This window comes from Microcebus murinus, chromosome 14 (genome assembly GCF_040939455.1).
Source record: "Microcebus murinus isolate Inina chromosome 14, M.murinus_Inina_mat1.0, whole genome shotgun sequence".
NCBI lineage: Eukaryota > Metazoa > Chordata > Mammalia > Primates > Cheirogaleidae > Microcebus > Microcebus murinus.
Window position 1 is genome coordinate 26,875,270 of NC_134117.1, and position 25,718 is coordinate 26,900,987.

A 25,718-nucleotide genomic window follows, 5' to 3' on the forward strand; every position below is an offset into this window, starting at 1 on the left:
TTGGATCTTTTGGGTAGATGCCCAGCAATGGGATTGCTGGATCAAACGGTAGATTCACTTGTATCACTTTAAGGTATCTCCATATTGCTTTCCACAGAGTTTGAACTAGTTTGCAGTCCCACCAGCAGTGTAGGAGTGTTCCTCTCTCTCCGCACCCACGCCAGCATTTATTGTTTGGAGACTTTTTGATAAAGGCCATTCTCACTGGAGTTAAGTGATATCTCATTGTGGTTTTGATTTGCATTTCCCTGATGATTAGAGATGTTGAGCATTTTTTCATATGTTTGTTGGCCATTCTTCTGTCTTCTTTAGAAAAGTTTCTGTTCAAGTCCTTTGCCCACTTTTTAATAGGGTTATTTGATTTTTTCTTGCTGATTTTCGTGAGTTCTAAGTATATTCTAGTTATCAGCCCCTTATCAGATACGTAGGATGCAAAAATTTTCTCCCATTCTGTAGGAGGTCTGTTTACTTTCATGACTATTTCTTTGGCTGTGCAGAAGCTTTGTAGTTTGATCATGTTCCATTTATTTATTTTTGTTGCTGCTGTGATTGCCTTTGGGGACTTGTTCATAAACTCTTTGCCTAGGCCGATGTCTAGGAAAGTGTTTCCAACATTTTCCTCTAGAATTCTAATAGTTTCATACCTTAGGTTTAAGTCTGTTATCCAGCATGAGTTGGTTTTTGTGAGAGGTGAAAGGTGTGGGTCCTGTTTTAGCATTCTACAAGTGGCTATCCAGTTTTCCCAGCACCATTTATTGAAAAGGGATTCTTTTCCCCAGCATATGTTTTTGTCTGCTTTGTCAAAGATTAGATGGCTATATGAGGATGGTTTTATATCAGGATTCTCAGATCTGTTCCACTGGTCAATATTCCTATTTTTGTGCCAATACCAGATTGATTTAATTACTACAACTTTGTAGTATAGTTTGATATCTAGCATATTAATGCCTCCCATTTTGTTTTTGTTGCCTAGAATTGCTTTTGATATTCGGGGTCTTCTTTGGTTCCATACGAAGTGTAAAGTTATTTTTTCTATATCTGTGAAGAATGCTGATGGGATTTTAATAGGTATTGCATGGAATCTGTAGATCAGTTTGGGTAGTATAGATATTTTAATGATGTTGAGTCTGCCGATCCACGAGCATGGTATGGATTTCTATCTGTTTACATCCTCTGCTATTTCCTTCCTCAGTGTTTCATAGTTCTCCCTATAGAGGTCTTTTACCTCCTTGGTTAAGTATATTCCTAGGTACTTTGTTTTCTTTGTTGCTATTGTGAAGGGAATTGAGTCTTTGATTTGGTTCTCAATTAGATTGTTGTTGGCGTATATGAATGCCTCTGATTTCTGTGTATTGATTTTGTATCGTGAGACTTTACTAAATTCATTGATCAGTTCCAGGAGTTTCTTGGTTGAATCTTTGGGGTTTTCTAGATATGATATCATATCATCAGCAAACCGTGAAAGTTTGATCTCTTCTGCCCCTATTTGGATACCTTTCATTCCATTTTCCTGTCTGATTACTGTAGCCAGGACTTCCAGCACTATGTGGAACAGAAGTGGAGCTAGTGGGCAGCTTTGTCTGGTTCCAGTTCTAAGTGGGAATGCTTTCAATTTTTCCCCATTCAGTATGATGTTGGCTATGGCTCTGTCACATATGGCTTCTATCATTTTTAGGTATGTCCCTTCTATGCCTATTTTATTAAGTGTTCGTGTCATGAAAGGGTGTTGAATTTTGTCAAAAGCTTTTTCTGCATGTATTGAAAGAATCATGTGGTCTTTGTTTTTGCTTCTGTTTATGTGGTGAATTGCATTTATAGATTTACATATGTTGAACCATCCCTGCATCCCTGGGATGAAGCCTGCTTGGTCGTGATGGATTATTTTTTTGATAAGCATCTGGATTTGGTTAGCTAAGTAATTGTTGAAAATTTTTGCATGTATATTCATTAGGGATATTGGTCTGTAGTTTTCTTTTTTTGTTGCATCCTTTCCTGGTTTTGCTATCAGAGTAATATTCACTTTATAAAAGGTGTCAGGGAGGTTTCCGTTCTTCTCGATGTTGTGGAATAGTTTCTGCAAGATAGGTACTAGTTCTTCTTTGTAAGTGTGGTAAAATTCAGGTGTGAAACCATCTGGACCGGGACTTTTCTTTTTAGGGAGATTTTTAATTGCTGTTTCTATTTCAGCTGTTGAGATTGGTGTGTTCAGGGAATCAATTTCTTCTTGGTTGAACCTAGGGAGGCTGTGTGTTTCTAGAAATTTGTCCATTTCCTCCACATTTCCCAGTTTGTGTGCATAAAGATTTTTGTAGTATTCATAAATTATATCTTGTATCTCTTTGGGGTTAGTTGTGATATCTCCTTTTTTGTTCCTGATGGAGCTTATTAGAGATTTCTGTTTTCTGCTTTTTGTTAGCTTAGCCAATGGTGTGTCAATTTTGTTTATTTTTTCAAAGAACCAACTTTTTGTTTTATTAATCTCCTGAATAGCTTCCCTGTTTTTAATTTCATTTAGTTCTGATTTGATCTTGTTGATTTCATTTCTTATGCTGGGTTTGGGTTGGTCTGTTCTTCTTTTTCCAGCTCTTTGAGTCATTTCATTAGATTGTCTATTTGTGATCTCTTTGTCTTTTGGTTATAGGCATTTATGGAGATAAACTTTCCTCTCAGAACTGCTTTAGCTGTGTCCCAGAGGATTTGATAACTTGTCTCTCCATTGTCATTTTCTTCATAGAATTTTTTTATTTCCATCTTGATTTCTTCATTTATGAAATAATCATTTAGTAGGAGGTTGTTTAATTTCCACGTTTGTGTGTAGAAATGGGAGTTTCTGTGGGGGTTGATTTCTACTTTTATTCCACTGTGATCCGAGAAAGTACATGGTATGATTTCTATTTTTTTAAATTTCTTGAGATTTACTTTGTGTTCTAGGATATGGTCAATCTTAGAGAATGTCCCGTGAGCTGATCAGAAGAACGTATATTCAGTGGATTTGGGGTAGAATGTCCTGTAAATGTCAGTCAGACCCAATTGTGCCAGAGTTTTGTTTAAGTCCATTATTTCTTTTTTAATTTTCTGTTTGGAGGATCTGTCTTGTGCCGTCAGTGGGGTATTTAAATCTCTAGTGATTATGGAGTTGCTATTAATCCATTTGCTTAGCTCCAGTAAGGTTTGCTTTATGAATCTGGGTGCACCTAAGTTGGGTGCATATATATTTAAAATTGTTATCTCTTCTCGTTGAAGTGTGCCCTTCACCATTATATAATAACTCTCCTTGTCTTTCACTACTTTTGTTGGTGTAAAAAGTAAATCGTCTGAAATTAGAACTGCCACGCCAGCCTTCTTTTTTTGCCTTCCACTTGCCTGGATTACTGATCTCCACCCTTTTACTTTTAGTCTATATGCATCCCTGCAGGTTGGATATGTTTCCTGAAGGCAGTATGTACTTGGCCTGTATTTTCTTATCCATTCAGCCAGCCTATGTCTCTTGAGTGGAGAGTTTAAGCCATTCACATTTATTGAGAGAACTGATAGGTAAGGTAGGTTATTGTTCGTTCTGTTGGGTTGGATGTTGTTGCTTTGATTTCTCTCTTGAGCCATTGTATTATCTGGCCTTTAATCTTTGGGTTTTGGTTGTTTTTATATTCCTGAGTTTTTATTATGGTGTTCCGTGCATAACATTCTTTTGAGTAGTTCTTGTAGGGCTGGTCTTGTCTTGGTGAATTCTCTGAGACTTTGCTTGTCTGAGAATGTCTTTATTTCTCCTTCATATATGAAGCTTAGTTTTGCAGGAAATAAGATTCTAGGGTGGGCATTGTTTTGTTTCAGAAGAGTGAGAATGGGGCCCCAGTCTCTCCTTGCTTGTAACGTTTCATTAGAGAAGTCTGGTGTTATTTGAATTGGCTTTCCCTTGTATGTTACTTGCTTCTTTCATCTTACAGCTCTTAGAAGGGCCTCTTTAGTTGATATTTTGGTCAGTCTGATGACTGCATGTTGTGATGTCTTCCTGTTTGCATTGAATCTTCCAGGGGTCCTCTGAGCTTCTTGAACTTGTATATCGAGATTTTGAGCAATGCCTGGGAACTTTTCCTTTATTATATCTGCAAATAGCCTGTCCAACCCTTGAGTGTTGTCTTCTTCCCCTTCTGGTAACCCTATGACCCTCACATTAGCTTTCTTCACATAATCCCACATCTCTTGTAGGCTTTTCTCTTTTCTCTTGTTTCTCTGTTCTATTTCTGTGATGGTTTTATTTAGTTGGAGAGTGTTATCTTCAATCTCTGAGATTCTTTCTTCTGGTTGATCTACTCTGTTCTTGAGACTTTCCACTGTATTTTGTAGTTCCCTGAATTAATTCTTCATTTCAAGGAGTTCGGTTAAACGTTTCTTCATTGTTTCTATTTCTTTAGCGAACTTTTGTTCTAGATTCTGGAGGCTTTTTGTGGTTTCTTTGTGTTGGTTATTGAGTTGTTCTTGCAGGTCGGTGAGTGTTTTTATGATCCATATACAAAATTCGTCTTCTGTCATTTTGGTTGCCTGATTTTGGTTGGTGTCCGTCTGTAGGGGGTTGGTCCTCCTCTTTGGGGGTGTGTTTTCCATTTGGATCTTCATATTTCCGGAGTTCCTTCACTGATTTCTTCCGATATCGATCAATTGTTGTTTCTTTTCTTTACATTTTTCTTTGGGTATTCACATGCCTTGTTTAGTTTCTGAGCCAGTATGTGGTGTCTGTGGGTGAGATTCGACCACTCCCTGTATAATTAGTCAGTAGGTGCTGTGAAAAGGCTGTGTAGGATGTCCTCCCTTTCGGTAGGTGGCGCTTGCTTGGAGGAACAGGCTACGCTGTTGTTTTTGTGTCCTGTTATTAGCTCTTGTTCCTGTAGGGAGGCACTCTAGTGCCTCAGGTGGTTAGTGGGGCCCTGAGACTTCAGGTGTGTCCTTTTCTCCCCCTCAGTGAGGACTGGTCTAGGAGAGAGTCTGGCCGGAGCTGGGTTGGGAAAGCCTGCCGGCAGGCACCACCAATGCAGTTAGCAGGGGTCAAATATCTGTTCTCTGCTTCCAGGAACCACTGTCAGGGAGGGGCTGGAATGGCCCACCTCAATCTGAAAATCTGTGTGTGGGGGTGGGGCTGTCTGAGACCCGCAGTCTGTAGCGGGCTCCGTTTCTTTCCACCCTCCCCAACTCCACAGCTACTCCTGTGCCTCTGCCAGCAGGCCAGACCACACGCCACCAGGCCTTCCTGGACTGTGACGCTGGCGGGGAGGTTCTCTGTGCAGGAGCGCCACCTGGGCTGGGCGCACGGCCTTGCTTTGGTGGGAAGGTTGCCCTCTAGGATGCTGATCTGCCCCTGAGGGCACAGACACCTCAGTAGGCTGTTCACGTATCTCCCTTCTGTGCCCTGGGCAATGCGAGACCTTTGTACATGGGATTTGGTCTGCAGGTCTTACCTCTGGGTCCCTGAGTTTGAACTATATCCCCACCAGGGAGAGGAATGCCAGTCCCAATTCACCCACAGGGAGCCCAAGCTGGGTCTATGTCTCTGAGCCTCAGGGTCTCCACCGGTCTCCTGGGATCACTGTGCCAGCAGCACCTGGGAGGGCTGGCGGGTATGGAGGTCACAGTCTGAGTTCCCCTTAGTCAGCTGTAGGGTCCCAAAAGGGAAGGTACTGTTCCCTGGAGGTGCCTCCGGCTGGTGGCTGTATTGTCTCTCTGGGCAGCCATGTATACCCATCATTCAATTCCCACTTATAATTGAGTACATGTGGTGTTTGTTTTTCCATTTTTGTGATATGTCATTTAGGATACCCTATTTAGGATAATGGCTTCAATGGTTCCATCCGAATTGCTGCAAAAGACATTATTTTATTCTTTTTCTTATTACATAGTATTCCATGGTGTGTGTGTATGTACATATATATATATAGAGAGAGAGAGAGCGAGCAACAGACAGAGTGCACATCTTCTTTATCTACTCATAAGTTGATGGGCACTTAGGTTAGTTTCATATCTTTGCAATTATGAATTGTGCTGAGATAAACGTGTCTTTTTGATATAATGAGTTCTTTTCCTTTGGGTAGATACCTAGTAGTGGGATTGCTGGATTGAAGGGTAGATTTACTTTTAGGTCTTTGAGAATCTTCATACTGTTTTTCATAGAGGTTGTTCTAATTTACATTCCTACAGTGAATAGCATTCCCTTTTCACCACATCTGTGCCAATATCTGTTGTTTTTTGATTTTTTAGTAATGGTCATTCTGACGGGGGTAAGGTGGTATCTCATTGTGGTTTTTATTTGCATTTCCTTGATGATTAATTATGTTAAACATTTACATTTTTGCACATATAAGTGGAATCATATTTTTGTGCAACTTGCTTATCTAAATAACCTTTTAGTTGATAATTATTCTCTGTTTTTTGGTGGCTAACGAATAATCTGTGTGTGGAGTTACTGTTATTTAGTTATTGTCTTTCATTAGTTCTTTTCTCTTTTTTTGTAAGAACCTATCTATTTGCTATTTGTCTATAATTTCTAACAAAGCAGCGCTATAGTATCACATTTCTCTGATCTAAATTATTTCTTTTCCTCTAACATCTTTTTAAACATCCATATCCATTGTAATCCTTTTAACCATAATACATTCTTTGGTAAATGTCATGAAAACGGCCACAGCAAAACTAACCCTATGCATCAAAGTATGGTTTCCTTTAGTAAAGCAAGTGTGTTGTAAAGTTTTGGATACAGATGGAAAGTGACACTAAAATTATTTTGACTTTTGGTTCAAATAGAGTATCACTATGTAATTTTCAAGAGACCCTGACTGAGGATTTTTTGATGCTCTTTGGATGTCACTTATCTTATTAAAGCTGCTCTGTGGATTTGAACACTAGGTAGCCCACAAAGAGAGATTGATAAAGTCCTGGCATGATGTTTAGTTAGAAGCAAACTAAAGAAGGCAGAAGGTAGCCATTTTTGAATCTCTTCCTAATCAGTTGTTTGCAGGAGAAAAAATAATTATACTTCTTATTTGTAATGTTCTTTAAAGATTATAAAACCACTCTGATCCTCACAGTGCAGTAATCTTATTTTAAATTGGCAGCTTCATTTTATAAATGAGAAAACAGACTCCAAGGAAGTTCCTCCAAGTAAGATGGCTTTTATGTGGCAGGGCTGGGATTAAAACTCAATACTTCTATCTTCAGGCTTGGCACTCTTAAATGAAGTATCGTAGTTAAAAGTAATTCCTTCAATCCAATGAAATGAACTAGGGTAGGTATTTGTATTCTGTGGTGGCTGGGCCAATCTGAAACAGGTTTTCTGGGAAGCTAGAATGGGGCTGTGGTTTCTGGGAGAGGACATGTCTGTTTTAGGTGTGCTGGGATCAGTCCTGGATTCTTCCATGTTTTTGAACTGTTCTTTATTGACAAAGTCTTGAACAGGCTGCAGAATGCCATTCTAGAACTTGAATACCTAGAACTTGAATCCCAACCACCCTTTAGCATAGGCCCCAAACCCATGGTGTAGTTAGAGCCAGTCTGGAGAATGGGACAGAAGAGACTTTGAGAATGCTCTGTGGGATGCCAGAATCACTTCAGAGACTTCCAACAAAGATTTAAAAAGCCTTTTAAATGTTGATATTCATGATATATTACAGTGTACCCAGTGAGAGGGAGGAAAAGTCTGTTTCATTTACTATAGAGAAGACCCCTAGTGAGTAAGCAGAGGAGCTGGAAATAGAACTTGAGTTTTCTGGTTAAATAGTCATTAAACCATGCACACTTTAAATGCATATAATCACCATTGAGATAAATCTTTGTGTATCTCTCAGTGACCTGATAGGCATGCTATTCTTCTCTGGGTGTGTATTTCCTTGGAATTGTTGGAAAATCAGGTCATGGACTTATTTGTCTGGCCATTATGGATTTTCTTGGAAGAGTAGACTCAGGGTAAATTCTGTGAGATGTAGATTCAGAAAGTACTACAGGCCAGGTTTAGCCAAGTTAAAATCCACAGGTGAAACTAAACATGTAACCTAAAACTATTAGAAAATAAATGCTATTGTTTCCTAGAACATTTGTAGAAACAAATGAATGGCACCCCAGTTGAAAGGTCAGGATTTTCAACATCTTGAAGCCGAAAACTTACACTTATTGAATGTCTTCACTAGGGGGTTTTTGTGTTAGTGGATGACTGAGGTCTTTTGTTTCATTTGTTTTCCTCATGGCAATAAAGTTGAAATTTAGCAAGCTTTCAAAATGAAATTTCTCATAGAAGTTATAACCACAGGTTTTAAGTTTTCATCACCTAAATGTGGAACAGAACAATTGAAAACTTGAGAGGAGGGGAAAAGAGCATTGAGGACACATGTGGTGTGTATCAAGAATCATTGTAAATCAGGAAGGTGTGGTAACCGGGATTTCCTATGTTACAGACCTGCTGAAATAATACTACCCCACCTCCATAAGTAAATTTCAAATGAAGGTGCTGACCTTTCTGACACCTTGCAGAGGTGGTTTGCCCCTTACCTGATACTCCTGAGTTTTCTTGAAGCTGCAGTCCACAGTTTGCAGCTAGAAAAAAAAAAAAAAACATCTTTGGGGATAATGTGTTATTTGATTATGTCAGTTGCTACCTGTTGCTTGGGGCCAGACTAGTACATCTGAGCCTGTTCTTTTTATCCCTGCTGTAGCAATAATTCATTTCTATGTTTCCAAGTATAATAATAATAACAACTACGATTTATTGAGAACTTAAAAGTCCCAAATACTAGGCCAAGAACTTTTCAAAGGTGATCAGATTTAGTCTTCACAACCCCATGAGGCAAGTACTATTAATTGTCTCATTTGATAGAAGCTAATAGAAGTTATCAGTGGTTCCCCAAACTAGCTGCCTGTTAGTATTAGCTAGGGGAGCTTTAAAAATATTGGGTCCTAGGAATCTCTAGGGTGGAGCTGAGGCATTGTGATTTAAAAAAATTTCCCCAGTTAGTTCTAAAGTGCACACAAGGGTAAGAATCTCTGCGTGAAGTGATTTGCCAAAGGCACGCAAAAGGACTCTTGCTGGTCTATAGTGGAGTTCAAATCCAGAATCCAAGTATAGCCAGTCTGAATCTCAAGCCCATGCATAGCCAACTCTACTGCAGAGATGCCTAAACTTTTAATATGCATATGAATCACCTGGGGATCTAGTTAAAAATGAGTTGCTGCATTTCTGATAAACTCACAGGTGATGCCCTCTTGCTGGTCTGTGAAGGTCACTTGGAGCAGCAAAGCTTTGCTACTGGATAGTAGTAGTAGTACTTATTGTAGCCAAAAGGAGAAAATGTTGACTGAAAGACAGCAGTAAGATGGGGAACTGCTCATCATTTTGCTTTAGTGATGATGGCAGGATCACAGCCTAATTATATAACCTTCTCAGTGTTTTCCTAGGAGTATCCTAGACTTTCCTAGGGCTTAAATAGCCTGTTGCAGGTTATTTCCCTGTTCTTGAGAACCTTGGAACTTTAAGACTATGGTGAAACTAGTAAAACTTCACTTGCTGAGGAATTTTTATCTGTCAGGTAAAGATATGGTTGTAATTGCCAAATTGGTCAGTTGTCAAAACCCTTTTCTCATATTCTTAAAGCAGAATTCAGATCTATGAAAAATTATTAGAAATTCATGGCTGGGCATGGTGGCTCATGCCTGTAATCCCAGCACTTTGGGAGGACAAGGCAGGAGGATTGCTTGAGGATAGAAGTTCGAGACCAGCCTGGGCAACACTGTGAGACTGCCCCCTCATACCCTCTGCCTCTACAAAAAAATATATTGTATGGGTGTGATGGTGCATGTCTATAGTCCTAGCTACTCAGGAGGCTACAAAAAATTTTTAAAAAATTAGATGGGCGTGGTGGTGTGTACCTGTAGTCCCAGCTACTAAAGAGGTTGAGACAGGAGGATTCCTTGAGCCCAGGAGTTCAAGGCTGCAGTTAGCTGTGATTGTGCCACTGCAACCCAGCCTGGGCAACAGACTGAGACCTTGTTGCTAAAAAAAAATGCTGAAATTTGTTAAATATTTTTTCTGCATCTATTAAAATGATCATATGGTGTATGTTGAACCATCTTTATATCTCTAGAATAAATCCCACTTGATCATAGTGAATGATCCCTTTAATGTACTGTTGAATTTAGTTTGTTGGTATTTTGTTGAAAATTTTTACAATTATGTTCATCAGGGACATTGGCCTATAATTTTTTTTTTTTTATTGTAGTGTCCTTGTCTGGCTTTGGTGTCAGGATAATACTGGTCTTTTAAAATGAGTTTGGAATTATTCCCTCTTCTTTAAATTTTTGAAGAGTTTGAGGATTGTTATTATTGTTATTATTTTTAACTGTTTGCTAGAATCCAACAGTGAAGCCATCAGATCCTTGGTCTTTGGTGAGAGACCTTTTATTATTGATTCAATCATCTTGTTCATTATGGGTCTGTTTCTTCCTGATTCAGTCATGATAGGTTGTATGTATCTAGGAATTTGTCCATTTATCTAGGTTATTTAATTTGTTTGCCTTAGTTGCTTATAGAAGTTTCTTATGATCTTTTATATATCTATGGTATAAGTTGTAATGCCTCTTGTGTCATTTATAATTTTACTTAGTCTTCTCTTTTTTTTAGTCTAGCTAAAGGTTTGCTGATTTTGTTTATCTTTTCAAAGAACCAACTCTTAGTTTTTGTTAATCTTTTCTATGTTTTTCTGGTAACTATTTTATTATTTTTGCTATGATCTTTATTGTTTTCCCTCTTCTATTAACTTTGGGCTTAGTTTGTTTTTCTTTTTCTAGTTCCTTGACCTCTAACTTTAGGATATTTGAGATCTTTCTCTCTCTCTCTCTCTCTCTCTTTTTTTTTGATGTGCTTATTGCTATAAACTTCCTTCTTAGAATGACTTTTGCTGTATCACATAAGTTTTGATATGTCTTGTTTCCATTTTCATTTGTCTTACAATATTTTAAAATTTCTCATTTAAGTTTTTCATTGAAGCATTGGTTGTTCAGCACCATGTTTTTTAATTTCATGTATTAGTGAATTTTCTGAAATTCCTCCTGTTATTGATTTCTAGTTTTATACCATTGTGATTGGAAAAGATATTTAACATAATTTCACTCTTCTTAATTCACTCTTCCATATTCCATTTGCACTTGAGAAGAATGTGTATTGTGCTGCTGTTAGATGGAATGTTTTATATATGTCTGCTATGTCCATTTGGTTTACAGTGTTGTTTAAGTCCAATGTTTTCTTATTTATTTGCCATCTGCATGATCTGTCCTTTGTTGAAAGTAGGGTATTGAAGTCCTCTACTATTATTATTACTCTATCACTGCCTTCAGATCTGCGAGTATTTGCTTTATGTATTTAGGCACTTTGCTGTTTGGTGCCTATATTTACAATTGTTATATCTTCTAGATTAATCAACCCCTTTATCATTATATAATGACCTTTTTTTGTCTTAGTTGACAGTTTTTGACTTAAAGTCTATTTTATCTGATAGCTACCTCTGTTCTCCTTTGGTTTCCATTTGCATGGAAGATGTTTTCCCATCTCTTCACTTTCAGTTATACGTGTCCTAAAAGGAGAAGTGAATTTCCTGGCAGGGAGCATAGAGTTAGATTTTATTTTATTTTTTTAATCCATCCAGCCACTTCATCTTTTGATTGGAGAATTTAATTCATTTATATTCAGGGTAATTATTGGTAGGTATGGATTTACTACTGCTGTTTTGTAAATTATTTTCTGGTTCTTTTATAGATTATTTGCTTCTTTCTTCCCTTCTTGTTGTCTTCATTTGTGATTAGGTGTTTTCTTTGGTGGTATGCTTTGATTCCTTACATTTTTTATCTTCTGTGTACGGTAGTCCTCCTTTATCTACTCTTTTGCTTTCTGCATTATCAGTTAGCCATGATACAATCCAGTAAGATATTTTAAAACAGAGAGAGAGAGAGAGAGAGAGAGAGAGAGAGAGAGAGAGAGAGAGAGAGAGAGAGAGAGAGAGAGAACATTCACATAAATTTTAACATAATATATTGTTATAATTATTCTATTTTATTATTACTTGTTAATTTCTCACTGTGCCTAAATTATAAGTTAAACTTTATCTTGGTATGTAGGTATAGGAAAAATTGTGTATATTTTATGTGAAATATAATGTATATGGTATATATAAGATTTGGTTCTATCTGTGGTTTTAGGCATTCACTGTGGGTCTTGGAACAACCCTTATGGATAAGGAGGGACTATTGTACCTACTACAAGTTTTTTGGTTTGTGTTTACAATGAGGCTTACATAAAACATAGTTATTACAGGCTATTTTAAACTGATAATAACTTAGCTTTGATCTCATAGAAAGATGCAACGCTTTTACTCCAACCCTTTCACATTTTATGCTTTTGGTACAAAAATTTGCATCTTTTATATTGTATATTCTTTAAAAACTTTCATTGTTAAAGTTCCCTAATTGTAGCTGTTATTATTTTTAATAATTTTGTCTTTTAAATTTCATATTAAAGATTTAACTCATTTATATTCTACATTATTAATTATTCTGCATTTGACTGTCTTTATACTTTTGCCAATGAGTTTTATATTTTTATATGATTTTGTGTTGCTAATTAGCATGTTTTTCTTTCAGAACACACTTTAGCATTTCTTTTTTCTTTTTTTCTTTTAGCATATTATGGGGGTACAAGTGTTAAGGTTCCATATATTGCCCATGCCACCCCTTCCCCCTCGAGTAAGACACTTTAGCATTTCTTATAAGACATGTCTGGTGGTGATGACTCCCTCAGTTTTTTTTTATCTGCGAATGTCTATGTCTCCTTTATTTCTGAAGGACAGATTTGCTGGGCACAGTATTCTTGGTTGATACTTTTTATCCTTCAACACTTTGGATATATCATCCCACTCTCTCCTGGCCTGTTGCTGAGAAATCTGCTGATAACCTAATTGGAACTGCCTTCTATGTGATTTGCTTCTCTTCTCTTGCTGCTTTCAGGGTACTCTTTCTCTTTGATTTTTAATAGTTTGATTATGTCTTGGTGTAGTCTTTTTTGGATTGCAATTGACCAGAACTCTTTGACTTTCCTGTTACTGAATGTTTATATCTTTCTTCAGATTTGGGACATTTTCTGCTGTTATTTCTTTAAATAAGCTTTCCATCCCTTTGTCTCTCTCTTCTCGTTCTTGATCTCTTATATTTCAAAGATTGGCTCTTTTGATGTTATCTCATGAATCCTGTAAGCTTTCTTCATTCCTTTCATTCTTTTCTTCTCTGACTATATATTTTTAAATAACCTTTCTTTAGAGTTCACTGATTCTTCTGTTTGATCAATTCTGCTGTTGATTCTTTCTATTGCATTTTTAATTTTACTTATTGTAGTTTTTAGGTCTGGAATTTGTTTGATTTTTAAAAAATAATTTAAATCTCTCTGTTCCATTTTTACTTTTGACTATTTATTGGTTTCCTGATTTCATCCAATTTTTTCTTTTTTTTTTTTTTCTTTTTTCATCCAATTTTTTCTTCATGCAGTTGACCCTTGAACAACATGAGGATGATTCCATTAGTGAGGCAGTAGTGGGAAAGAAAAGGATAGTTAGGGAGTTGTTACAAAGGAAATAATTGACAGGATATAGTTATTCATTTGATATGGATAATATCCTTTGCAAATAATTTATGTTTGAGTTGCAACATGAAAGGGAGACATTTATTTGGTATTTTTGGAGAATTTATTGAGATTAAACAATGCTTATAAACCAAGGGATTAATAGCACAGCCATTAATAAAACCTAATTTTAAAAAATTCAGTAAGTGCAGAGAAGATTTTTAGCTCTGTCAATTCAATGGAAAACAATTTCCTTTTCTACTTTTTTTTTTTTTTTTGTCTGAACCCTCTCCAGGCAAAATAAAACATAGTCAGACTATTTGATAGTTGAGAATGGAGTTAAAACAATGTTTCCAAATATTGGTACATGGACAGAAAACACTTTTGTATTTGAGGTTCCCCCTTATAGAGACATATATAACATATTGGTGTGATAGATATGTGTGAATCTAGTTAATATATAGGAGAAATCTTTTCAGTAGCAAATACTGTACTCCTAACCTGCTCTGTTATCTTACAACATATTAATATGTTCTTGCTTATAAATATGGACTAGGTAAGTGAGTGAATGGCCCAGTTGTCATCATCATTGCTGTCATCATTATCTGGTTGTTTTTATTATTAATAACTTTAATAAACATTCGATATGAACCACACATTATACCCATGTTATACCTACTATTTTATTTAATTGTCATAACTATCTTATGAGGTGGGTACCCTTTTTATTAATGCACAAATGAAGAAACTTAGGCTCAGAGATGTTAAATAACTTGTTCAAGGTTGTGGAAGAGCCAGGATAGAAACTTAGATCATTTTGACCTCAAAGCTCTATTATGTCTGGTGAAACACTTCCAAGTACATCTTCAGCAGACATGGGAGGAGAATCAGTTTTGTACCTACTAAAGAAAATGTGGTTATAAGGACAAGAAGTTATTTATAAAATGTTTGATGTCATGTTTCTAGGTGCCTGTCAATTTGCTACATTCTGAACACATTTCAGTAAGTTAGTGACTAATAGTAATGAGGCACTATTTGGCCAAGTTATTTTTTTCTTTATTGTGGTAAAAACATGTAACATTTACCATCTTTGAACTTATAAATGAATTCAGTAAAGTTGAAGGATACAAAAATAAGTTGCATTTCTATACACTAACAATGAACTCTCTGATAAGGTAATTAAGAAAACAATCCCATTTATAATAGCATCAAAGAGAATAAAAAATTTAGGAATAAACTTAAGAAGGTAGAAGACTTGTATATTGAAAACTACAAAATATTGATGAAAGAAATTGAAGAAGACAGAAATAAATGGAAAGATATCCCATGTTCATGGATTAGATGAATTAATATTGTTAAAAATGTCCATACTGCCCAAAGAGATATACAGATTCAATGCAATCCTTATCAAAATCCCAATGGCATTTTTAACAGAAATAGAAAAAACAATCCATTCCAAATAAATTAATTTGGAATCACAATAGACCTTGAATAGCAATTTGATCTTAAAAATGAAGAATAAAATTGGAGGTGTCATACATCCTGATTTCAAAATATCATATATAAACACTAGTAATTAAAATAGTGTGATGTTGGCATAAAGACAGACATATATACCAGAGGAACAGAATGGAGAGCCCAGAAATAAGCCCATGCTTATTTCCAGTTGATTTTGAAAAGGATGCCAAAAAATGCACAATGGGGAAACGATAGTCTCTTCAATAAATAATGTTGGAAAACTGCATACCAACATGCAAAAGAATGAAATTGGGCCCTTATTTTATACCATACACAAAATTCAAGTCAAGATGGACTTAAAATATAAGACCTGAAACTTTATAACTCCTAGGAGAAAGAAAATATAGGAGAAGAGCTTTATGATGTCAGTTCTAGCAATGATTTCTTGATTATGACACTTGAAGCCCAAGCAACAAAAGCAAAAATCAACAAGTGTGACTACCTCAAACTAAAAAGTTTCTGCACAGCAAAGGAAATAATTAACATAATGAAAAAGCAACTTATGGAATGAGAGAAAATAGTTGCAAACCACATGCCTGAGAAGGGGTTAATATTTAAAATATAAAAGGAACTCCTTCAGATCAATAGCAAAAAATCCAAATAACCTGATTTTAAAAAGGACACAGGACTTGAATAGACATTTCTTCAAAGAAGACATGCAAATGGTCAACAAATATATGAGAAAAAGATACTCAATATCACTAATCATCAGAGAAATGCAAATTAAACCATAGTGAAATGTCACCTTATACCTCTTAGGATGGCTTTTTTTTTTTTTTTTTTTTTTTTTTTTTTTTGAGACAGAGTCTCCCTCTGTTACCCTGGGGAGAGTGCAGTGGTGTAATCATAGCTCACTGCAACCTTAGACTCCTGGGCTCAAGCAATCCTCCTGCCTTAGCCTCCGTAGTATCTGGGAGTACAGGTGTATGCCACCATCCCTGGCTAACGTTTTCTATTTTTTGTAGAGATGGTGTCTTACTCTTGCTCAGGCTGGTCTTGCACTGATATCTTTGAAATGATATCATCTATCATATTAAATTTATGATAATTTAAATTGTATGGTTTTTTTCAGCTTGTTTCTATTTAACTTATAAATTTGTTTAGTTTACTTAAGAATTATAGGTGAAGGCTGGTTTTTATTTTTTTTTTTTTTTTACACTCCTCAGGTAATTTTATTAGCTATATATATATATGAATATGTATATATATATTTTGTTGTTTTGCACCAAATCTTTCCATTATTTATCTTTGTAGCAACTATGAAAGCACAATTTTTGTCTTCTAATTTAATTTGGTACAAAATATACCTAGTCTTTTTATCTTTGGATTTTAATAAAATTGATTTGTGTTCTCAACAAATCAAGAGCATCATAAGTATGGCTATAAAATAAAAAAGCATGGGTAAACAGTGATGGAATAAAAAGAAGCAGATCAAGGGAAGTGTGCTATCATAAAATAACTGTAGCTTCAACATCTTGAACACCAGTTTCCTGGTGGATATTAAACATCCAATTACAAGGGATTTTCCCTGAAGGGTGTAAAGCCGGTTTGAAAATTCTTCAGTCACAGAGCAGCCTACACATGCCAATTAGAAACTGACAGACACTAGATGTGCTTGGAAGATTAACACTACGTACAGAAACAGCAGGTTACTAAGCTCCTCAGTAGTTTCTTGTCTTTTTTTAATTGTTGTTAGTCTTGCTGAGTTTGCACAATGAATGTGCTATATTCTGTGGGTAAAAAATAAGCAAATACTGTATAAAGTTGGCAGATGGTCATTTTTCCATCTCGCTCTTCTAAGAGCAAGGAAAACCAAAATTTCTGATAAAACAGAGGATTTGAGTCAGAATCACTCTCTAAAGTGCAAAATTGATGGTCCACAAATCTCAAATAGCTAAAACTCCTGCAGAATGGAAGGGAGAGACATGAAACAGGGATATAAATTACAGTCAGTGCTAGTTAATTTAGGAAAAGGGAAAAATAAACCAAGCTCAAGTAGGTAAAGTTTATCAAAATATTCAATATGATATAGCTTTCCCCACTGTTACACATGCTTGCTAACAAGTATATTAAATTAAGGCCAAATTTAACCTGAATGCGTTTCTGTTTATTAAGATCTGATCTAGGATAGGAACAGTCATACTTAGTACTGAAAGGCAGATAATAAAATGGGCTATGAAAGGGAAAAAAGAAAGGTACTGTCTATTGTCAAGGATTCAACCAGAGATAAAACCTATATACAAGCATGTGTGTAGCTAAAATAAAATAAAAATAAAAGGACTATTTCATGTCATGACTGCTTGTTGGCTTCCTCTTCATATGCATTCCCTGTGCCATTCTGTACATAGGATGAACCAGAACCAAGGCCATACAAATGACCACAATATTTGGCATCATCAATATGATCTTCAAAGAACATTTCTCTCATTTTGAAAAAGGCCATTCCTGTGAGCTATGAATCAGATCCTGCCTGATGCTGTGGTCCCATTCCTTCCAGCTCCAATTGTTCAGCCACTTCTTATAATCCACCTTTGAGATTTTTTCAGCTCTTCATGAGGTACTTCACATCATAAATGACAGGAAAAAATAATCGAAGGATCTCAAAGAAGTCAAGTTCTTCTTCAGGCAAGTTAGAGTTGGTCAGGATTTTGATTAAATAGCCAAAGTCATAACCACTATGAAATGACAACCATTTGACCCCTTCACAGAGGACTACTCCTGAAGTCATAAGAAGTTCTGCAAAGTACTGGGTCTCAATTCCTTCCTCTTCATGTTTTTTAAACTGGATACCAGATGTTGTTAGTAGCTCTATAGAGTCCTGGGCATACATGTCCTCCGTCAAATTAAACTTAAAATTAAACTGCCAAGTTGAAGTTCCTGGAGGGTATACTCCTTGCTCATTCATAAATGTCAGTCCTAGCTGAATTATCTTTAACAAGTCTACATTACATCGCAATAGTTGGTACTGATAGTCAGCATTGCTCCTGAATTCTCCAATGGGTCTTGCAACCACACCTGGAAACTCGGTGTCCATAGCAACGTAATTGTATTTTCGAATAACTTGACGAATTTTCTTCATCTCTTCATCCAGGTTGCAAGCCCAAACTTCACAAATTCTTTGGCTATGATCTACAGTTGCTGCTGGCATAGTGAGGGCACAAGGGGGTCTAGATGCCAAGCATCAAAATGTTATACTTGATTGAAGATTTTTTTTCATAAAATACTTTATCCTTTATTTATGTACTTGTGTCGCTGAGCTCGCGCTCCTCCTCCTCCTCGCCATAGAGACAGCACTCAGCGGAGGTGGTGGTGGCGGTGGCGGCGGTGGCAGCGGGTGCCCCATAGACACCTCTCACCCAGTCAGGGGGAAAGGGGAGCCGGAGCTGCGCTGCGCCGTGCTGCGCCGTCGCTTTTCCGGTTTTTATGGTTTTTAAATATTAATGTAATGTGATGAAAATAATTTATTTCAAGTTTTGGAAGAGTTCATGAGAATTTCTTTTCCTTTCTTTGTCTTTAAAGGGGGATCTAAATCTTAGATTTGGAAGACACTGCCAGGGAATGCCATAGATATTCTGTTCTACCCTCTGTTGTCCTCAGTCACAACAGCATTCTACTCTCTAGGTCTAGGAATTTAAAAAGTGGACTCTTGACTTTTTTGATAGTGTCCTTCTGTTAGTAAAACCTTTTTGAGCACATTCACAAATTTCATTTCTGTATTTATTTGTAAATTATATATTTGCATTAGTATATTGATTATTTGCTATACTAATATAACATATAGACAAAAATCGAAATTATAGCTGATTAAATGTATGATAGATATTACATTTGTTTCTCTTCATATTCCCTGGTACATACATAACACATTTTGGAGATGACTGGTATAGAAGATATTGTTAGATTAAGTCAGAAGTCTGGGTTCTATTTCTGGCTCCATTGCCTTAGCCAAATAATTTATTATTTCTAGGCCTCTATTTATTCTTAAAACTTGAATTTCATATGCTGTTTTTACTTTTTTTTGGTAAACAACTTATGAATAAATGCTCCTCTTTCTTACAGTTAGTTTAGGGTTGTAGGTGTAAATATTAATTGTAAGAGTTAGGATATTTTAACATGATTCTTGCCAACATTATCCATATTTTATTTGTGATGGATTAGCTCCTTGGATTTTTTTAGCAAAAGATGTTTCTATGATCTTGAATATCTTTAAATTGTCAAATGTGTTTGTGAAACATCAGGTTAAGGCAAGTTAAACAGGTTTCTTCAAGGAGCTTTTAAATTTTAATATACCAATATGCAGTGTAAATATCCAAGAGGGGGTAAAGTATGTTATTTTATGAGATCAGTGTCCCATAAAACATGCTTTGAGAAACTCTGGGTTTGAGAATTTTTTGGTAGTCAAAGTGGTATTGGCAGTTAAGGATATTGGATTTAGTGTCAGACAGACCTATATTTGAACTCTGTGTTTTCTTGGACAAATCATTTAATCATTCTAGGCCTCAGTTTGTTTTTTAAATATGTAAAAAATAGAGATAATAAATGGCTAACATTTATTGAGCACCTTATTTAATCTTCACAGAAATTCTGTGAAATAGATTTTATTATTATGTCTGTTTTATAGATCAGTGTGGAAACTAAGAAACAAAGAGGTTATGTGACTTCTCCGAGATCACTCATCTTGTAAGTGAAGTGAAAAAAACCCAACTTAAATAGTCTGATTCTAGAACCTGTGCTCTTAATTAATTACTCTGTATTCCACATTCTGTTGTTGTAGAATGATAGTATATTTTATATGTAAAGTATTAACACAATGCCCAATACATAGTAGGTACTTAATAAATGGTAGTTATTCTGTTCCTTTAGATGAGTCACTACATGGTTGCCCCATAACGTGATCTGTGACATGGAGGACTCTGTACCGAAAGAATTTAGAAAAACTCCACAGAGAGGTAGGCAGAGGGGGAGATTAATGTGGGGTAAAAAAAGCATCTATCTAGGCTAGTTCTCAGAGGGTTAGAGGCCCTTTCTCTGCAGCTGAAGCTGGCCAGAGTAGCCCTTAGGCCCCTGCTGGCTAAGGGAAGAGCAGGAACTTCCTATCAGGCAGTGTGTTCAATTAATTCAGAGGAAAGTAAGACATTCTGGGATCTTTCAAGAGTTTACCTCTGTCTCAAAAAGGACTCACTGTTTTCTTTAGAGCCACAGTCAGAACCCATTCAGAAGATTATATTCTATAAAAACAAAAACAAACAAACAGGCAACCAAAACAATAGAAAAACCTATGCTTGACATGGCATTGGTACCATGCAGTCAAGTGAGTTCTTTCAGGGCACTAACTTTGGCACTTACTAATTTAGGGTTAAGCTGCAGTCTTCATGTGGGTCTGATGTCATTTTGTGTATAGCTCCTGCTAGGAAATCATCAAACTTTGTAGCAGAGATCACTTTATTAGAATTTCAACCCAATGATAAAACCACTTAAGTAAGTTCATGCTTTTTATTGAGGCCTTCTCCTCCCAAACTTGGGGTCTTTTTCTCCTCTATTGTCTACTCTGACACGTGGAAAAGAAGAGAAAGATAGGTGTTTTTGCCTTTTGGGGAAATGTGGGATCTTTCATTTAAACTTGCTCTCATGTGTGTTTTGCTTTCTTGGCCTGTTTATATAAATATAAGAAGCCAGAAGCCAGTGAAAATAAAAATCATGAAGTTATCCATGAGACGTGCAGAAGCAGCCTCCTTGAATGATAAACAATCTCAGCTGCAGGAAGATCTGTGGTCTGATATTCATTACCGAAAAACTTCCACTGGATGGACAGTTTGTCCAGAGGAGTTAATTAATTTTAAGAGTTCTCTTCTTAGAAATATACCATTCCAGATTGGCTGAAAGCATGTTTACTTTGAACATTCATCAGTAATTCTGGGTCAGCCACCCCACAGCTTGGTTTGCTTTGGTGCCAGCTGCATGTGGCAGAAAAGTTAATTAGATGTCTTGTGTTAAAAGGGGAAAAGTCATGTGGGGGAACAGGACTCTTGCAAAGAGAAGAGAGTATGGAATTTCCAGTTTTCCTCAGTACTGAGAAGTCATACAGCCTAGTCCGCATGGATCCCTGAGGAACTCAAGAGACTTTTTCCAAGGATAGCTTCTCATCTCTGCAAGTGAATTGCCATTTAGATATTCTAAAAATATTTAAACAAATTATTTCATTTGTCCAAAGGATTTCTATCCTAGTTTTACCCTGCTCTCCAAGTCCTGTTTGAGCCCTACCTTTACTCCCAAATGTTCTCTTATTGTAATGGCTTTAAGATCAAGCCTCCTTTTGTTTGATGACTAGGAGATAATAACCATGCTCTTTTCCAAAGTATTGTACTGTTTGCTGGTGTTTCAAGTTTAGCAGGTATCTCAATTAGATTTAGGTGAGGAATTACCCTGTGAGTGGGTAAAACAAGTGACAACCCTTGCAAATGATTATTTAAAAAATTCTTCTTCCTCTTTTTCCTCATCCGCTTTTTATTAGTCAGCATTATTAAGGTAAAATTTGTCAGTTTTTAACTGCACAATTTGGTGAGTTTTGACAAATATGTTCCTTTGTTAACCACTACCATAATCATGTTATAGAACATTTCTATTCCTCAAAAAGTTTCTTCTTGCCCCTTTATATTAAACGCTCCACCTCATTGCCCCTAGAAACTATTGTTCTGCTTTCTGTCACTATAGTTGGGCTGCTTTCTCTTAGTGTAATGCTTGGTGATTAATCAATGTTGCATGTATTAGTTGTTGGTTCCTTTTTATAAAGTAGTATTCCATTGAATGTAAATACAGTCATGCCTCATTATCTACAGGGGATTGGTTTCAGGACCTGCTGCAGAAAGCAAAATCCATGGATGCTCAAGTCCTGAAGTGGGCCCTGCAGAACCCCTGGATATTCATTAGCTTACTGTACAATTTGCTAATCTGTTTGCCACCTGATGGAAATTTGGATTCTTTCCAGTTTTTAGCCATTATGAATGAAACTGCCATGTCTTTTCATGGGTATATGTTTCTGTTTCTTTGGGGCAAATACCTAGGAGTGGTTTTGCTGGATTGTGTGGTAAGTGTATGTTTAACTTTTTAAGAAATTGCCAAACTTTTTCTCAAAGTAGTTGGACCCTTTCCATTCCCACCGGCAATGTATGAGAGTTAAGGTTGTTCCATATCATCAAAGCTTGTTATAGCCAGTCTTTCTGATTTTAGCTATTCTAGAGGGTGTGTGGTGGTATCCCATTGTGTTTTCAATACTGAACATTGTTTTGTGTGCTTAATTGGCCTCTCTATGTTTTCTTTGGTGAAATCCCTAGATAAATCCTTTCTTTATCTGTAAATTGGTTTGTTTGTCTTATTATTGAGTTGTAAGAGTTTTTATATATTCTGAATATAAGTTCTTTGTCAGATATTTGTTTTGTAAATACTTTTTTTCTGTATCTGGTTTGCCTTTTTATTTTTTTAAAGTATCCTTGGAAGAGTAAACGTTTTTAATTTTGATGCAGTCCAATTGATCATTAAAAACATGATTTGTGCTTTTTGTGTCCTAGAGTTTACAAAATACATTTTAAAATAACCAGACTCTACTTAAAAATATTATATTGCTTTATGCATAGTGTAAATACATTTCTCTGTATACCTTAGGCTGTTGATATCATAATTTTACTTTAACATATTCTATGAACAAAATTCATTGTTCTACTTTTTGCTTGAAATATTCAGTTATCTTTTAGAATAATTAAAAATAAGAAAAAATAGATTTTGTTTTGCCTCAATTATTCCTTTTCTGACATGCTTCAATTTTTTTACATTCAAGTTTATGACATATATCATATTTCTTCTGCCTAAAGGCCTTTTTAAAATATTTCTTGAATGCTATAAGTTTTGTGTTTGAGAAAGTATTAATATTTCTCCTTCATTTTTGAAGAATATTTTTGCATAGTCTAGAGTTCTGAGTTAACATTTTTTCTTTCAACACTTTAAAGTTGTCATTATTTTCTGCCATGGTTTCTTATGATAAGTCTGCTATAATTCTTATTATTGTTCCTTTGTAGGCAATATGTCTTTTTTTCTTCTGGCTATGTTCAAGATTTTGTCTTTGGTGTTTAGTGGGTTGACTATGATATGCCTAGGAGGGGTATGTGTGTGTGCAAGTGTGTTTGTGTGTTGCTGTTTATTGTTATTTATCCTGGTTAGTGTTATCTGAGCTTATTGGATATGGCCATGGTTTGTTTGTCACTAATTTTGGAAAATTCTCAGCCATTATTTCTTTTGCCCTGTTCTTTCTTTCTTTGCCTCTTAGGATGACAATTATGCATATAATGCACCATTTAATATTGGCCTTCTACTTTGGACTCTCTGTTCAGTTTTCTTTTTATTCTTTTTGTCATCTTTTCATTTCATTTAGGTAATATCTATTGACTTATCTCTCTTGCTTGCATTGTTTCTGAAAAAATGTTTTCTGTCATTCTTCCCTCCTCCCCTAATCCTATTTTTCTATACCTAATGTGTCTCTTTCCTTTGGCTACTATTAAGATTTTCTCTTCATCTCCAGTTTTTACCAATTTCATTATGATATACTTTTGTGTTCTTTTCTTCCTGTTTCTTCCTCTTAAGGTTCTCTGGGTTTATAGTTTTCATCTAATTAGAAGTTTTTTGGCTATTATTCTTTTCAAAAAATTTTTTTCTGTTTCTTCCATTACTCTTTTTGAGTACCAATTACTTGTATGTGAGGCCAGCTAATATTGTCTGGTAGCTCAGTGATGCTCTGTTAATGTTTTCTCTTTTCCTCTTTTATATGTGTCATTTTAGATAGTTTCTATTGCTGTGTCTTCAACTCCGTGGATATTTTCTTCTGCAGTATCTAAGTTACTGTTAATTCAATCCAGTGATTTTTCATTTCAGTTGATAGAAATTAAGTTTGTTTCTTTTATATGTATTATATTTCTCATCTTAATTCTTGTGCTTTCCTCTATCTACTTGATCATATGGAACATATTTTTAATAGTTTTTCATATCTTTGTCTACTGATTCTGCCATCTGCATGATTTCTGTGTGTGTTTATATTTATTGATTATTCTCTTCTTTCTGGGACATATTTTCTTCTTTGTAGTCTGTAATTTTTAATTGGATGTTAGACATATTGAATTTTATGTTTGGGAGTGTTAGATTATTTAATATTCTTTTAAATATTTTTTTTTTTCTGGAATGAAGTTATGTTCCTGGAGTCAGTTTGATTTTTTTATTCATGGCTTTTTTTCAAAATTTATTAGGGTGGTCAAAAATAGTTTTTAGTCTATGGGTAAGTTGGGTTCTCTATTTAAGTAATACCTTTTGAAGGCAATACCTTTCTCCATTTATATTCTTCTTACTCAATACCTTGTGTGTTATGAAGTCTTTTCAGTCTGGTTACCCAGAAGATGAACTATTTCTGGTCCTGGTTGAACTGTAGTGATTGTTTCACTCACGCCTTCCTGGTGGTTCTTTTCCTTGCCTTGGTAGTTTTCTCACATACATGCACAGATCATTATCTAAAGATGGCAGGGACTCCTCTGTAGATCCCTGGAACTCTTGTTTTTTATGTAGCTCCATCTTCTCCTGTACTCTGTTATATAAATTCTAGTTGCTTTGGCCTCTTCTAACTCTGAACTCTGTATCCTCGACTTAGTAAGAATATGGAATTCTGTTTGGGTTTCCCCTTCTTGTAGTACAACCTGAAAACTGTCTCTAGGCAGTGAGATAGGACATTTAGAGGGCTCATTTTGTTTTTCCTTACTCAGGTATCATTGTCTGGCACTTTCTGTTTTTCTATGTTTGAAACTATTGTTTCATGTATTTTGATTTTTTTTTTTTTTTTTGAGACAGAGTCTCGCTTTGTTGCCCAGGCTAGAGTGAGTGCCGTGGCGTCAGCCTAGCTCACAGCAACCTCAATCTCCTGGGCTCGAGCGATCCTTTTGCCTCAGCCTCCCGAGTAGCTGGGACTACAGGCATGCGCCACCATGCCCGGCTAATTTTTTATATATATATCAGTTGGCCAATTAATTTCTTTCTATTTATAGTAGAGACGGGGTCTTGCTCTTGCTCAGACTGGTTTTGAACTCCTGACCTTGAGCAATCCGCCCGCCTCGGCCTCCCAAGAGCTAGGATTACAGGCGTGAGCCACCGCGCCCGGCCTTGATTTTTTAAAGTTATTTAAGATAAGATGGTTAATCTTGTTCCTGTTATACTATCATTACTGGATACCAAAATTTATGTTATGATTTTAAGTTTCCCAGAATATCTCCCTGTCCCCAAATATCTCCTTACTTCCTTTCTTGGTGCTTATAATTTCATCATTAAATAATTATTAACTTGGATTATTTTGGTACCCTGTTAAGATGCAAAAGTGTCCCATGGGAAAGGAAGCATAACAGCACAAGCAGCTCACTAAATATTTCTAGGGTATCTGGAAGCATAAAAGTGTTACAGAACTAGAAGTCTGGGCACCTGGCTCCAGTCTTGTATCTACCACACACTAGCTGTAACCTGGCCATGTTATTTGACTTATCTGGATGCA

The 25,718-nt window shown here is 36.0% G+C and overlaps 1 long non-coding RNA gene and 1 pseudogene across 1 annotated transcript in view; one reads left to right on the forward strand and one right to left on the reverse strand.

The window, feature by feature from the left end:
• Nucleotides 1-25,718, forward strand: part of LOC142875495 (uncharacterized) — a 178,152-nt gene that overhangs the window by 13,013 nt on the left and 139,421 nt on the right. The gene's annotated exons all lie outside the window — the stretch shown is intronic.
• Nucleotides 17,432-18,558, reverse strand: LOC105873290 (CCR4-NOT transcription complex subunit 7 pseudogene; annotated as a pseudogene).